We start from the raw sequence: 13,373 nt of genomic DNA, 5'->3' as shown, positions 1-13,373 counted from the left end.
CACTAACTTCACTGAAGTAAGGCGCACATTGTACGTACAAAATATATAATTTAATATAAATAAATAATTTAGGGTTCAACATATGCAAAATGAAATGTTAAACATTTAAAAATATAAAATATCAACAAACACTACTATTTTAATATAGATAAATAAACAATATTTCAAAATTTAACATAAAACATATGGGAGAAGAAGAATAAGAAGATAGGGAAAAAAAACACATCAGCCCAAAGAAGGATGAGAAAGAGAAGTAGGCCAAAGAATAAGCATAAAAAGGTAGCAACGTGAAGAGAATAGCAGAAGGCAGCAACATCACAACCATGTGAAGAAGAAGATAGCAACGTAGAGAAAAGAAGTAAAGAAGAATAAGAGAATGCGAGAGAAACGTGAGAAGAAAAAAAGAAGACAACAATGTGAAGAAGATTTTCGAAGCTGATGAACTAGATAACAAAGGCAGGCAGTAACAAAGTGTTCTTCGAAAAATTAGAAATTATGACTAAATTTTCTTTTATCATTGATTTGAGACTGAATACCCAATTTATTGGCATGTGTAATTAAGAGTAGTTTATGTTTTGTAACTGCACCATATTAAATCAATGATCAGATTTCAAACAAAATCAATCAGAGCAACAATAAAAAAAAAAAAGCCCTCAAAGTCCAAACTTTGGGCTTTACTGTGCTTTGGCCCAGTCACATGCCTTAAGTGTGACTTATCGAAGTTGCTTGGCCAGTAATATTGCAAGGCGCATTTATAATACTTTTGAATTTATATTTTATTTTTGTAATCTTTTTAGGAACTAAATATATTTGAATTAAATAATTTAGGAATTTATAAATTCAATCATAGTTTAGGGACTAAATATTAGTAAATTCAGTCAATAGTTTAGGGATTAAATAAACAATTTAATTTTAGTTTAAGGATAGAAAGCGTAATAAACCTAAAATAAAAAAAATTAGGGTACATTACCAATATGTCCTAATAGATGGACTTAATTCCCATCAAGTACTATTGAAAATAAGTCCTTGTACAATCGTCGCTAAAAATAATTTTTTGTGACGATTTTTATAGATGTCGCTAAAAATTGATAATTAATGACTTTTTTTTGTCACGATTTTTATAAATTGTCGCTAAAACTTATAATTAGCGACGTTTTTTGTGACAATTTTTATACTGTCGCTAAAAATTAAAAATTAATGATTTTTTTTTTTTGTAAGATTTTATTAAACTATTACTAAAACTGATATTTTTTATAACAAAAATTTTAAATTATCATTAAAATTAATATTAATGACTTTTTTAATAATATATAATAAAAAATATTATTAATTATCGTAATATACAATAAAGCTTTGTTTGTCATCCCGTAAATAAGTCTAATTTTTTATCTTTTTTACACCTAGTTTGGGAGGACTAAATAAGTGCACTTTTTAACTTTTTATGAAATATGGGTTGGGTTTGGGTTGGGTTTGAAGTGATATGTTAGAGAGGTGATGTGACTTAAATAAGATGATGTGACTTAAATAGGATAGTGACTTTTTGACTTTTTATCTTTTTTCAATCTTCCCAAACTAGGCATATTACATCAATCAACATGCCCTCCCTATTTTTCTAAACAATTTATTTTTTTTATTTTTTTTTATTATTATTATTTTTTTCAAAATAAAAAAATACACCTAGAACATCCCAATATTAACGTCCCCCATAAAATTATGGCCAAGTTTGGCATCCTCAAAAAAATCTAAAAAGTCAAAAAGTCACTATTCTATTTAAGTCACATCATCTTATTTAAATCACATCACCTCTCTATCACATCACGTCAAACCCAACCTATACCCAACCCATATTTCATAAAAAGACAAAAAAATCCCAAACAATGCCAAAACTACATCGATATAGTTCTCGCTCTCTCCAGTTGTCTGATTTTCCAACCAAGTTCTCAGTTCTCCACTCATCCAAGGAAGCAAACGGCGACGACGAGGTGCAACAGCAACAGCAGCAGCAGCGGCACCGGCAGCGGTGCCGACGCGTCTCTTGGTTGCTCCGTCGACGGCTGTGTGCAGAGGTAATCCGGCTGCTGTGTGAGTTCTTTGTCCCTCTCCCTTCCCCCTTTCTCTCTATCAGATTTTAATGGAAGAGCCTTTGCACTGATTTTTATCCCTAAATTTTGTTTTCCAATGTGTTCCATAATTTCTGTGCCCTAATGGAAATCCATAATTTCTATCATCTAATTTATTGAAACATATTATTATATGCAGATATCAGTGGATTTTTAGTAGGTGTGGATTTTTGATATATAGTTAGTCATGCTTCCTAGGAGACATATAGTTCTGGATGTGAAAAAAGAAAAAAAGAAGCAAAAAGTAGAAAATTTCATTCAATCTCAATTGGGAGCACTTGATAAGTTTTTGAGCAGCAAGAAACTAGTAGAGAGTTCAGGTTCAGTTGATGAAGATTTGGTAATTAAAGAACCTAGTCAATGTATAAATTGCAATGATAATAAAGATTCAGTGATTAAAGAACCTACTCAATGTTTAAATAAGAATGATAATGAAAATTTGGGGAATGAAGAACCCAATGAAAGTGAACATGTCAATGTTGAATGTGCATCTTTAAACATTTATGACCCAAGTAATTGGGACAAGATTTGATGCAGTGGGAAACACAAAATAGTAACAATATTAGAATCTGTTGATTCAAGCAAGAATATCGAAAGCAAGATTCTTCTCAAAACTCGTTGATTTACGAAGAATATCGAGAATAAAGGCTCAACAATGATTGATTCTCAAAAGAATACCCAAGGTTGGAACGAAGAGTATATCAATTCACAATTTCATTAATCATCAACAACTTCTTTTGTCCTAAGGCTTACCACCATTATTTATAATAAACCTAATTCTTGTAAAATAAGAAACTAATTAAGCAAGAAATAAAATCGAAACTAATAAAATAGGAAAATTAAACAATCGCAAAGCAAGAAACTAAATAATTCTAATCAGCTTGTTTGTTTTTATTTTTCAGAAAACACTTTTCAGAAAATTCTATATTATTATTTTTCGTGTTTTTTTATTTTTACTGATTTTTTTTAATATTTTAAGCATTTTTTTTACTTTTTAAACACACCTAACATAAATACACCTAAAAAGTAAAAAAATTGTAAAAAAAATCTTTTAAAAATTCACTAAATACCAAAAATAAAAAAAATACAAGAATTCAGTATATTTTTTGTATTTTTATGTATTTATTAATTTTTTAAAATATTTTTTCACAAATTTTTTACTTTTTAGATACATCTAACTAAGATGCATCTAAAAAAGTAAAAAAATGTTTAAAATTTAAAAAATATTCACTTAAAATAAAAGAATACGAAAATCAAAAAACTCAGTTTTCAAAAAACTTAATTCAGAAAACTCAAACCAAACACACTGAATATAATTCTACACTAAATTAGAATATTCCGAATCAAATGTTAAATATTAAATAATATAACAAAAATATAGATATCTTAAAATCTCTTTAGCATCAAGATTGGTCAGAAATTCTAAGATTTATTAGTTGAAAGAAGTCCTATAAGAGGTAATGGTTTCAATTTTCCTAAAGATGACAAAGATAGACATTTCTCCTCTAGATATTACGTTCCAGATTTATCAAATGAAGAGAAGTAGGATAGGAAATGGCTAGTACATTTAGATGCTTTAGACAAATTATTTTGCTTTTGTTGCAAGTAGAAATATCAAATATGTAAACGAGATGTAAACAAAAGACGAGAGAATTTTAAGGAATGTACACACTTCATTTCTTAGGCTTCAATGCCATTTTATAGAGTTCAAAACTCATAAAAAACAAAATTAAAAAAGCGTAATCTAAAAGGGCTAGGCTTAGGTCATAAGCCATTATTTACAAAAACTATTCTAAATCAATGCCTATAAAAGACTAGTCTATCTATTACATCTTTTTGTACATATTACATATTTTTACTTTCTGCAATTAGTTAGTTAAATATGTCTACTACGGATATGGTGTCAGAGCCTAAGTAACGAACTTGGTGAAGAGCTTCATAGTAAGATCAAGTTCTATGTAAGTATACCCTTTTTGATTTTATTTTTTGTTTGGATAGTTATATAACTAATAAATTATTGTGGTATTTTTGTTTCACAGTTTGCTATAAAAAACTCATTCTTGATAATCTTCAAAGCCCATATGCCCACAAGCTATTAACCCATAATCTCTAGTCAAAGGCTCCTACGGGATTAGTCATTTTGGGACACGGTTTTAGGCATATGAAGAAAAACAAGAAGGTTTAAGTACCATTGATGGACTAATATGGCAAAAAATACACAAGAAAATATTAGATGTATAGCTACAAATAAGAACGTTATAGAATCTGAATTTGAACAAAGTATGCACATAGATAACTGTAATAGTAATAGTTTACTTGCTATAGCTTCTACTATTAATGGTACGTGTGATTTATTTTCTTGTTGGTTTGAAACCACAGAAAAACAAAAAAACAGAATTGTATATATAGATAAGAAATTAGATGTTTTGCATCAAGCTCTAGTAAATGTAGAACAAGATGTTAGAAATCTTGGTAATATAATTAATATAGATTTAAATGAAAAAATAAATGGAAAATCTAATGACAAAATTAGATTTATTGAATGAACAGAACGAAGGTTGAGATCTTTTGAGGATACCTCAACACCTCGTTTATTTTATGGAATTGACGAAATAAACGTCATTGAAGTTCAATTTCTTCTTACAAAAAAGAAGAATGAAATCTTGTTTAAGTCATTGAGTATTGGAAAAAAAACTTTATGCAGATCCAACATTAACTGTTGAAGAACGCAACAAGTAGATTACTGAAATTCAAAAATTATATTTGGAGAATGGAAATTTGTTTACTCATTTTGGGTATCAAGTTTTTACTCTTGATGATGACTCCTCGTCTCACTTCATTAATGCAACCAGTGTGGTGATCAAGGACGAACAGACCTCAGAATCTAAAATCTCCTCAAACTCTGAAACCTCTGATGAGGAAACCAAACCTGCAACCACAGGTAAAGGTAAAAGAAAAATAGATGAACCATTAATTTGAAGCAAAACCAGAATTTAATGTGTTCATAAAAACTACCGAACAAATGGCACTAGCCACAGTGTCACAGTGTTAATTTTCATTCTCAAGTTTTTCCTGCAATGACCCTAAGTCCCAACACTTCAGCCAATGTGCACACACTCAATAATGTTTGTCAAGCACTTAAGATAAAGCAACACAACAATTATGGAAAGCCCAACCTTTATTATTGCTGCAACAATTACAAAGGAAAGCCAAATGCCAAACTCTCAAACATTTGTTGATTTTCGAGTTTCCATGGCCATGCCCATACATAGGCTACAATCAGAATATTTGAAATTCAAACATGCAACTAAACATAAGGGACATATGTCACATGGCATGGCAGTTGACACCCCAACTGCCAAAGGGTTTAGGACAGATTTGAAAACAGACAAGTGTAACTGTCACCAACTTCTCCTACGTTTCAGCCTTCCCTTGTCCCTTGCCAACATGCCTTGTTCTGCCCATAACCACCCCTATATTTAAGGACGCCTTTGTCTTACCTTAGACAATTCGAATTGCTCATGCCACCAGCCAAACAAGCCCCAAGTGCCATTTGTTGGTCTTGGCCAAGCCCATGTACCTTGCTAACCAACCAAGTGCCAACCATGCCTTGTTATATAGCCAAGTCAAATCATTTGATTATGTTAAACCCCCAAGCGTGCTGCAACCCAGCATTCAGGTCATGTTAATGCCTTGCATCTACCATGTTGCCCACACTTGTCCAAGGGTTGAGTGTCCCAAATTGTTACATTGGCATGCCTCCCTTATGCCTTTTTCCAGGTTTGATATAGGTGCATGGTGCCACCAAATGTCAGACCCTATGTTACCAAAAATGCTGATACCTTAGTGAAATTCGTATAGGTATGCACATTCTAAAACATGGTATACTTCTGTTCCAAAATAGTAAATTTAGTAATCCAAGGCGTTCCCAAAAGTATTTTTTTTCCAATATTTCCTTAAATGTTACTTTACGAGAAGAAAAAAAAAAATTAAATATACTGAACTAAAATCTAAGAGGAGTTAACCAAAGGGCTCTAGCCTAGTTGGCTAGCCCTTTAGCTGCCAAGTCTCTCCTAAGGAAGGGAGGTCTTGGGTTCCACTCTTAGGAGTGGAATGGGAAGGCAAGATTTTCTTGCAAGGTGTATGGGGGTGAGTTTCAAGTCTTCGAGGTGCTAATCCAATGACTAGCCACTGACTTTCGCCGACCAAAAAAAATCTAAGATGAGTTAAGTTTTGACAAGACAAAAACATGAACAACGAAAAGAAATTTTTTTGTTTTTTTTTTTTAATTGGATGCCTAATAGTTAAAAGAAAATTAATCCACATTCCAAGTAACATAGGTCAGACCACCAGCTCCCAAATGTCAAGGTGCTAACACACATCCACTAGTGAAACTAAACCTAGTGATCCAAAACCATCTTACCGAAGAAAAGATGATTTAAACAAAAATCCAGTAACCCAACATGGTACTTACTTGGATTTAACAAGTTGCTTTCAAAGATTAGTTAAAAACAATTGATGATTGGACACAATCCATGGCTATTTTAATAACAAATTATAAGTCAACATGGACTAAAGAAAGGTTCTTAAATTATATTGTAGCAACCCTACAAGAAAATTATTTGCAATGGCTAAGACAATGGGATAAATCTGATTATGGGAAATACCAGAAGACAACTCTTTTATCAAACTTTTTAAGTTTTGATAAAATGTTGAGTGATTTTGTCACCATAATTAAAGAAATCTGTGGCTATTCAGGTGAAATTAATTTGCAAGAAGATGCCAATTATGCTCTAGCCAAATTAGAACTATGTAATATTTGTCAATATGAAGAATATGTGACATTATTTGAAAAATATTACTATGTTCTAGATCCTCCACAAAATACCTATTGGTTAGATCATTTTTTCATAAACTCCCGAACCCATGGGATGATTTAAGTTTAAAAAATTATCCTAAATTTTAGAAAAATTGAAAAAAAGTGATAATCTTGGATTTAGGATATACTTTGTTTTGAGATTGATAGCAAATTAGTGCTTAACTTTACAAGCAAAGAAACATGTAAAAAATCAAATCACCAGTTCTGCGAGAGGGAAAAATTGTTGTGACCAAATTTTACTAGAAAATTGGAAAATTGGCTGCACACCTTCTTATAACAGAAAAGATAAAATTAAGAAAAAGAAATTTAAATGGAAACCTTGGTAAACGATTTTTTTTTTTTTTTCTAATTATAAACAATATGTTAAGAAAAGAAAAACAACTTCAAAAATATCCAGGGCCGGCCTTGAGTTTCTAGGGACTGAAGGCGCAATAATTTTCCGGGGGCCTTTTAGATATTCATAAATAAAAAAAAATCATCCTGTTTGATTAGGAGTTTTCAAAAATAATTTTACAAGCTTGCAATTCGTATTTTTTTTAAAATATTTTTTCTATTTGGTAATATTTTTTTTAAAAAAAAAATCACAAATATTACATTTTTTAAGTGTATCTAGATTAGGTGTATCTACAAAATATTTATTTATTTTTTGCATGAAGTATTAAAAAATTCACTAAAAAAACACACAATTGGGCCATAAAGAGAGTTAAAAAAAAAGGCCAAAAATAATTAGGCTAACGACTAATACTTCTACATATATTTTATATTTTATTTTTTCAATTGGGCTAACAACTAACTGGGCCTTTTATCAATTGGGTCAAATAGAATTTTTGAAGCCCTTTAAACTGGCTCAAATTAATAAAACATAATTGAGCTATTTTGAGTTTTTAATATAGAACAAGACTAATGAATTTGGGGGCCTTTTTTTGGGCATAATTTGTGGGGCACTAGGCATAGGCCTTACTAGCCTTGGCCTAGGGGCTGGCCCTGAAAACATCTATAACAAGAAAAAAATCTTGTAAATGTTATATTTGTTATGAAGGACATTATGCACCTTAGGACATGTTTGTTTGGACGGACTGGATTAGCATTCCCATGACTAATAGTCCTAGGACTACGAATCCGTTGGATTATGTATCCTATCTTAACTAATAGTCAAGTTTAAAATAATTAGTCCGTACTTCAATTGTTTAACCAAACATTGGATTAATAATTTTATTGGACTATTAGTCCAATCCCAAGCTCATGTCCACCCAAACAAACATGACCTTAGTGTCCTTAGAAAGGAACAAGTGCTAAAAAGATGACAAAAGTTGTTGAAGAACAAGAATTTGAAAATTGTTTTTGTGAAGAAATTTCAGATATTGAAGAAATATTGTATGAAATTTCAAGCGAAGAATATTCGTTGGATGAGGATGAAGAACACATTTTTATGATGAATACAATTCTAGAATATCCTGAGGAATCAGAAAATTCCGACTAGGAGATTATATCACTGGAGAAATTATCTTTACTGAAGAACAATTGGCCAAGTATGAAATATTTCAAGAAATCCGAAAAGAAGAAATTAAAAAAAATTCAAAATAGCCTTCGTTAGTAAGAATATTTGAGCAACATGGAAATACAAGAGCTCAATTTACAGATGAAGGGTATGTTGATGTAACCTTATTTGACAAAAAGAAAATTGCTAGATGGAAAAAAATAATTATGAATTAAGATATATTCATATAGGATTAATTCAGATAAAAATCACTGCTTTGGTTAGACAAGGTACTGATACTCCCATCTTAGCAGTCTTACTAGATAAAAGATTTTAGGATCCAATAAGAGCAATTATTGGAGTACATTCTAATCTAGTAAATGGAATAGTATGGTTTAACATAAAACCAAGTTTCTTTGTGGTTGTAAATGATCCTAATATAGAAGATGTTGTTAGGATTTGTTTAAAAGCACAAAATATAGGAATGAAACATCAATTAAATCAATTGATACAAAAATAGTTGACATGTGGGAACCAAAGCCATATGAAACAACAATTCAACCAAAACTTATGAATTGGTCAGCTTTAGAAATTCCAAGAAATTGGTCAATTTCTGAACTAACAGCAGATGAGGCAAGAAAATTTGTTAATAATGTAGAAATGTAGGTGTTTGGCAGTAATTTGTGTATAAGAAATCACAATTAAAACAACCAACACAAAATTTATCAACAGACTAGAAAAAGTTCAATAAATTAAAAATTGCACAAGATATTAATAATAGTAGTTCTCAAACAGAACCTATTGGTATTAAGATAGTGCAAATCCCTTTTATGCCAAGAACACATTATAGATTTGAAGAACAAAAAATGTTTCAAATCTATCATTATCAAACAAAACATGATGAAGTAATTTTTGCCTCTAGCCAAGGAAAGTGAAAATATACTTATGTTTTGGGAACCTTTAATTTTAAAGGCTACAAACAATATAGTCTCAGTGTTCTACTTGGTACTGGGGCCACCGCACATGTAAAATGAATGCTATACCCGAGGATAAATGGATTTTAATGAAACATCTTTTCTCAGTTAAAGGAGTTAGTGGAGAAGACACCTCCATTAATTCTTACAGCAAAAAACATAACTGTTTGGTTTAACAACAAAATTGTTATTTCAAAAGTTTTGTGCTTCCCAAATATGCATGGAGATTTCATTCTAGGAAATAAATTTTTATTTGCATATTTACCAATAATGCTTGCTGATAAAACAATCAGTTTAACTCTCAATTAGCAATTGGTAACAATTCTTTTGTTGGAACAACATCATTACATGTGTGATCGAGAGTTCTTGCCAACTAAGAGTGGTGACTTAGCACCGTACATAAAATTTTATGGTGACTTAACACCATACACTCTTGATGAATCTCATTGGATTTATAAATTTTTTTGATGAAAAATTTAGTGACAATTCTTTGAAACTATGGTATCGTAGTCCAAGATATTGTAGTTTCTAGTTAAAAGATCCTAATATAATAATTAGGCTAAAACCGATGATCTATACCTGCCAGGGCCGGCCTTGGGCTAAGGTTAGTGAGACCTGTGCCTAGGGCCCTGAAAATTAGGCCCAAAAAAGGCCTCTAAATTCATTAGTCTTGTACTATATTAAAAATTCAAAATGACCCAATTCTGTTTAATTAATTTAGGCTATTTTAAAGGGCCTAAAAAATTCTATTTGGCTCAATTGATAAAAGACCCAGTTAAAAAATATTTACAAGTGTTAGTTGTTAGCGCAATTTAAAAAATAAAATATAAAATATATGTATATGTATTAGTCGTTAGCCTAATTCTATGTGGCCTATTTTTTCTCTTTATGGCCCAGTTATGTGTTTTTTAGTATTTTTTAAATATTTTGCGCAATTTTTCTTTATTTATTTTGTAGATACATCTAATTTAGATACGCTTAAAAACTGTAATAATTGTGTTTTTTTTTTATAAAAAAAAAGTTGCCAAATACAAAACATATAAAAAAAAATATGAATTGCAAACTCAGATAATTATTTTTGAAAACTCTAAACCAAATAGGGTAATTTTTATTTTTTATGAAAAATTATTGGTGAAAAATTATTTCGCCTTAGGCCCCCGGAAACTCAGGGCCTGCCATGATACTCACTAGGATATAGATGAGTTCAAAACTCAAATTGGTGAACTTCTTGAGAAAAAACTTATTGAAGTGACCCTAGCCCTGATTCATGTCCTGCATTTATGGTTAGAAATCATGCAGAAATTAAAAGGGGAAAAGGCAGGATGGTAATCAACTATAAGAGGCTTAATAAACATGTAGAATTCAATGGGTACTATAAAAAGATATTTTGATAAACTTAGCCCTAGGATCAAAAGTCATTAGTAAATTTGATTGTAAGTTAGGGTACTGGCAATTACAATTAACAAAAGAGTCAAAAACCATTGACTGCTTTCAGTACTCCAAGAGGACATTACCGCTGGAATGTAATGCCAATTGGATTAAATACCGCACTACAAATCTTTCAAAGATGGATAGATTCTATTTTTAATGACCTTAAAGATTTTTGTGTGGCATATATAGATGACATTCTTGTTTTTTGCAAATCTGGGGAAGAATACAAGAATCATCTTTAGCCAATTATGTAATAAATTCCAAAAACATAGAATTATTCTCTCCCCTAAAAAGATTGAAGTAGAGAAAGAAGAAATTGAGTTCTTAGGTAATCTTAACTTCAACAAGATTAATGCTTCACGAACATATTATCTGAAAAGTAAAAGAATTTCCAGATGAATTAACTGAAGTAAAACAGTTTCAAAGTTTTTTTTAGGAATTCTTAATTATGGACGAAATTATGTTAAAGATCTAGCATAATTTCGTCCGAGTGAGAAGAAATAAAATCATCCTTGAAACTGATGCCTCAAATTTATGTTGTGGTGTGTATTGAAAACAACACCTTCTCAATTCTGGACCAAGTGAGAAGAAATAGATAGTTATGGAATTAAAAGTAAGAAAAAACATATCTCCATAAAAACTCTGAAACATGAATTAATTTGTGGATGCAACTCTGGTAAATTTCAACTTGTTGAAACAAGATATATTATTTTTTGAAAAAGAACTTTTAGCAATAAAACTTGCTTTAAAAAGATTCTGCATATATCTTGCTTTTGAATGCTTTATTGCTAGAACGAACAATCAAGCAGTAAAAGATTTTGTAGTTAACAAGAAAAATATTGAAGAAGGTAGACAACTTCGATGGTATAATGAAATTGCTACATATAATTTTGATGTTGAACATTTGAAAGGAACTAATAATTTTCTTGCAAAAATCACTATACTAGTGTTTTGTCTTTTTAGCCATGAACAAGGGTAAACAGCCCGCTGAGTCAGACAAAGAATGGGTGACAATTGCTAAAAAAGCAACCCTCAAACTAGAAAAGGTTTATGTTGTTTTTTTAGGTAGACAACCTAGTATTTACGCAAAATGGAAGGATTATCATAAGCAAGTTTGGAAATTCTCTGGAGCTAACTATCAAGCGTATGACAATCTGGCGAAAGCTAAAAAGGCTTTCTATAGTGCTCCAGCATTGCCTATATTTCAGCAACAGCAAACTAATGAAATTCCTTTTGAATTTCGGAAATCAAAACTAGATGAATATGAAATTAAAGACTTTTTTAATCCTGGTATTCCCAGAAAAATTTATGATGAATTAAATGGTGCGTGGAAAACTCACATTTCAGAAAATAAAAAAGGTTTTCGATCACAGATGTCTAATTTATCATTTCAATTAGTGGAACAAACCACTAAGATAAATGAGTAACAAAGTCTTTGTTTTTAGCTCATTAAACAAATGAATTGGGATCAAGATTTTAGATTTGAAAAGATAAATACTTTTCTTCAAAGCTCTAAAATCATAAACCATGAATATTCAGATCCTTCTTTTAATATAATCAGAAGAATTTGTCTTTTTGATAAAGCATGAACAATTCTTCCTCATGAAAATTTTAAAATCATTTAAAATAAAGTGGAACATCATTATGAAAGAATTAAACAAATTCTTTTTAAATCAGTTAATAAAATCAATTTACAAGATGATATTCCAAGGACCACATTATTTCTAGATACCCAAGAATGGTTCTATGAAGATAATGATTGGAAGATCTCTGAAGAAATTGATTGGGGAATAACTAATCAAGTTATTCTTCAAAGTTCTCATCATGTACAATGGAGAGATTTTCCTAAAAGAGAATTACAAATGGAGCAAATATTTCACTTTTTGGATTGCTAGCACCATTGGATGGCGTGAAAGAGAAATTTTATCAACTATATCAGATTTGGTATTTGAAAAAGATTGAAGAATCAGAGTTCGCTCATGAAGGACCTTTAATAAATTCTAAAGGTGATATTGTTAATCCTCATGGACTAATTGAATCTTTAAGTCTTGCATAATATTGGATAGAAAGTCTAATATTGTTGTCCCAAGTTGCACGAAGCATAAAAAGTTGCAGTGTATTGCCTTTCACGGTAACTAATTGCGGAAGACTATTTGTTACTATGGAACCAATTTCATATACAAGAACTGCTGAACAATAACGTGAAGCAGAAGAATTCCTCAACAATTTAGCAATAAGAAATTTGCTAGATCGTCCTTTATGTTTGGCTATGGAAGCCGATGAAGTGGAAGCTTACAAAACATAGGAATGGAGTTAAGCACAAGATTCTCCATTATCTGAAGATAGAGTCTTCATGCACAATCTAGACAACATGATGGAGGCATAGTGGGCCTATGATGACTTGTTGCAGATATACTTGATCGACTGCAAATTTATGTAGCACACGTGGTAGCATATGCGATAACAAGAAAAAGATAAGATGAACCAAATCT

The 13,373-nt window shown here is 30.7% G+C and overlaps 1 protein-coding gene across 4 annotated transcripts in view; it reads left to right on the top strand.

Annotated features, from left to right (window-relative positions):
* The first annotated feature begins 1,867 nt into the window (after positions 1 to 1,867).
* Positions 1,868 to 13,373, top strand: part of LOC114268316 (endoribonuclease) — a 59,793-nt gene continuing 48,287 nt past the window's right edge. For 2 of the 4 annotated variants that reach the window (XM_082892115.1, XM_082892113.1), the window contains exon 1: positions 1,882 to 2,082. The gene's annotated coding sequence lies outside the window, so the exon portion shown is untranslated. Of the gene's footprint in view, positions 2,083 to 13,373 lie in introns of all 4 variants that reach the window. The other 2 variants (XM_082892114.1, XM_082892116.1) reach the window with 2 other exon arrangements.

The sequence above is a fragment of the Camellia sinensis genome, chromosome 10 (genome assembly GCF_055761805.1).
Source record: "Camellia sinensis isolate YWXY chromosome 10, ASM5576180v1, whole genome shotgun sequence".
NCBI lineage: Eukaryota > Viridiplantae > Streptophyta > Magnoliopsida > Ericales > Theaceae > Camellia > Camellia sinensis.
Note: the sequence above shows the minus strand (reverse complement) of the source record. Positions and strands in the feature narration are given on the sequence as shown.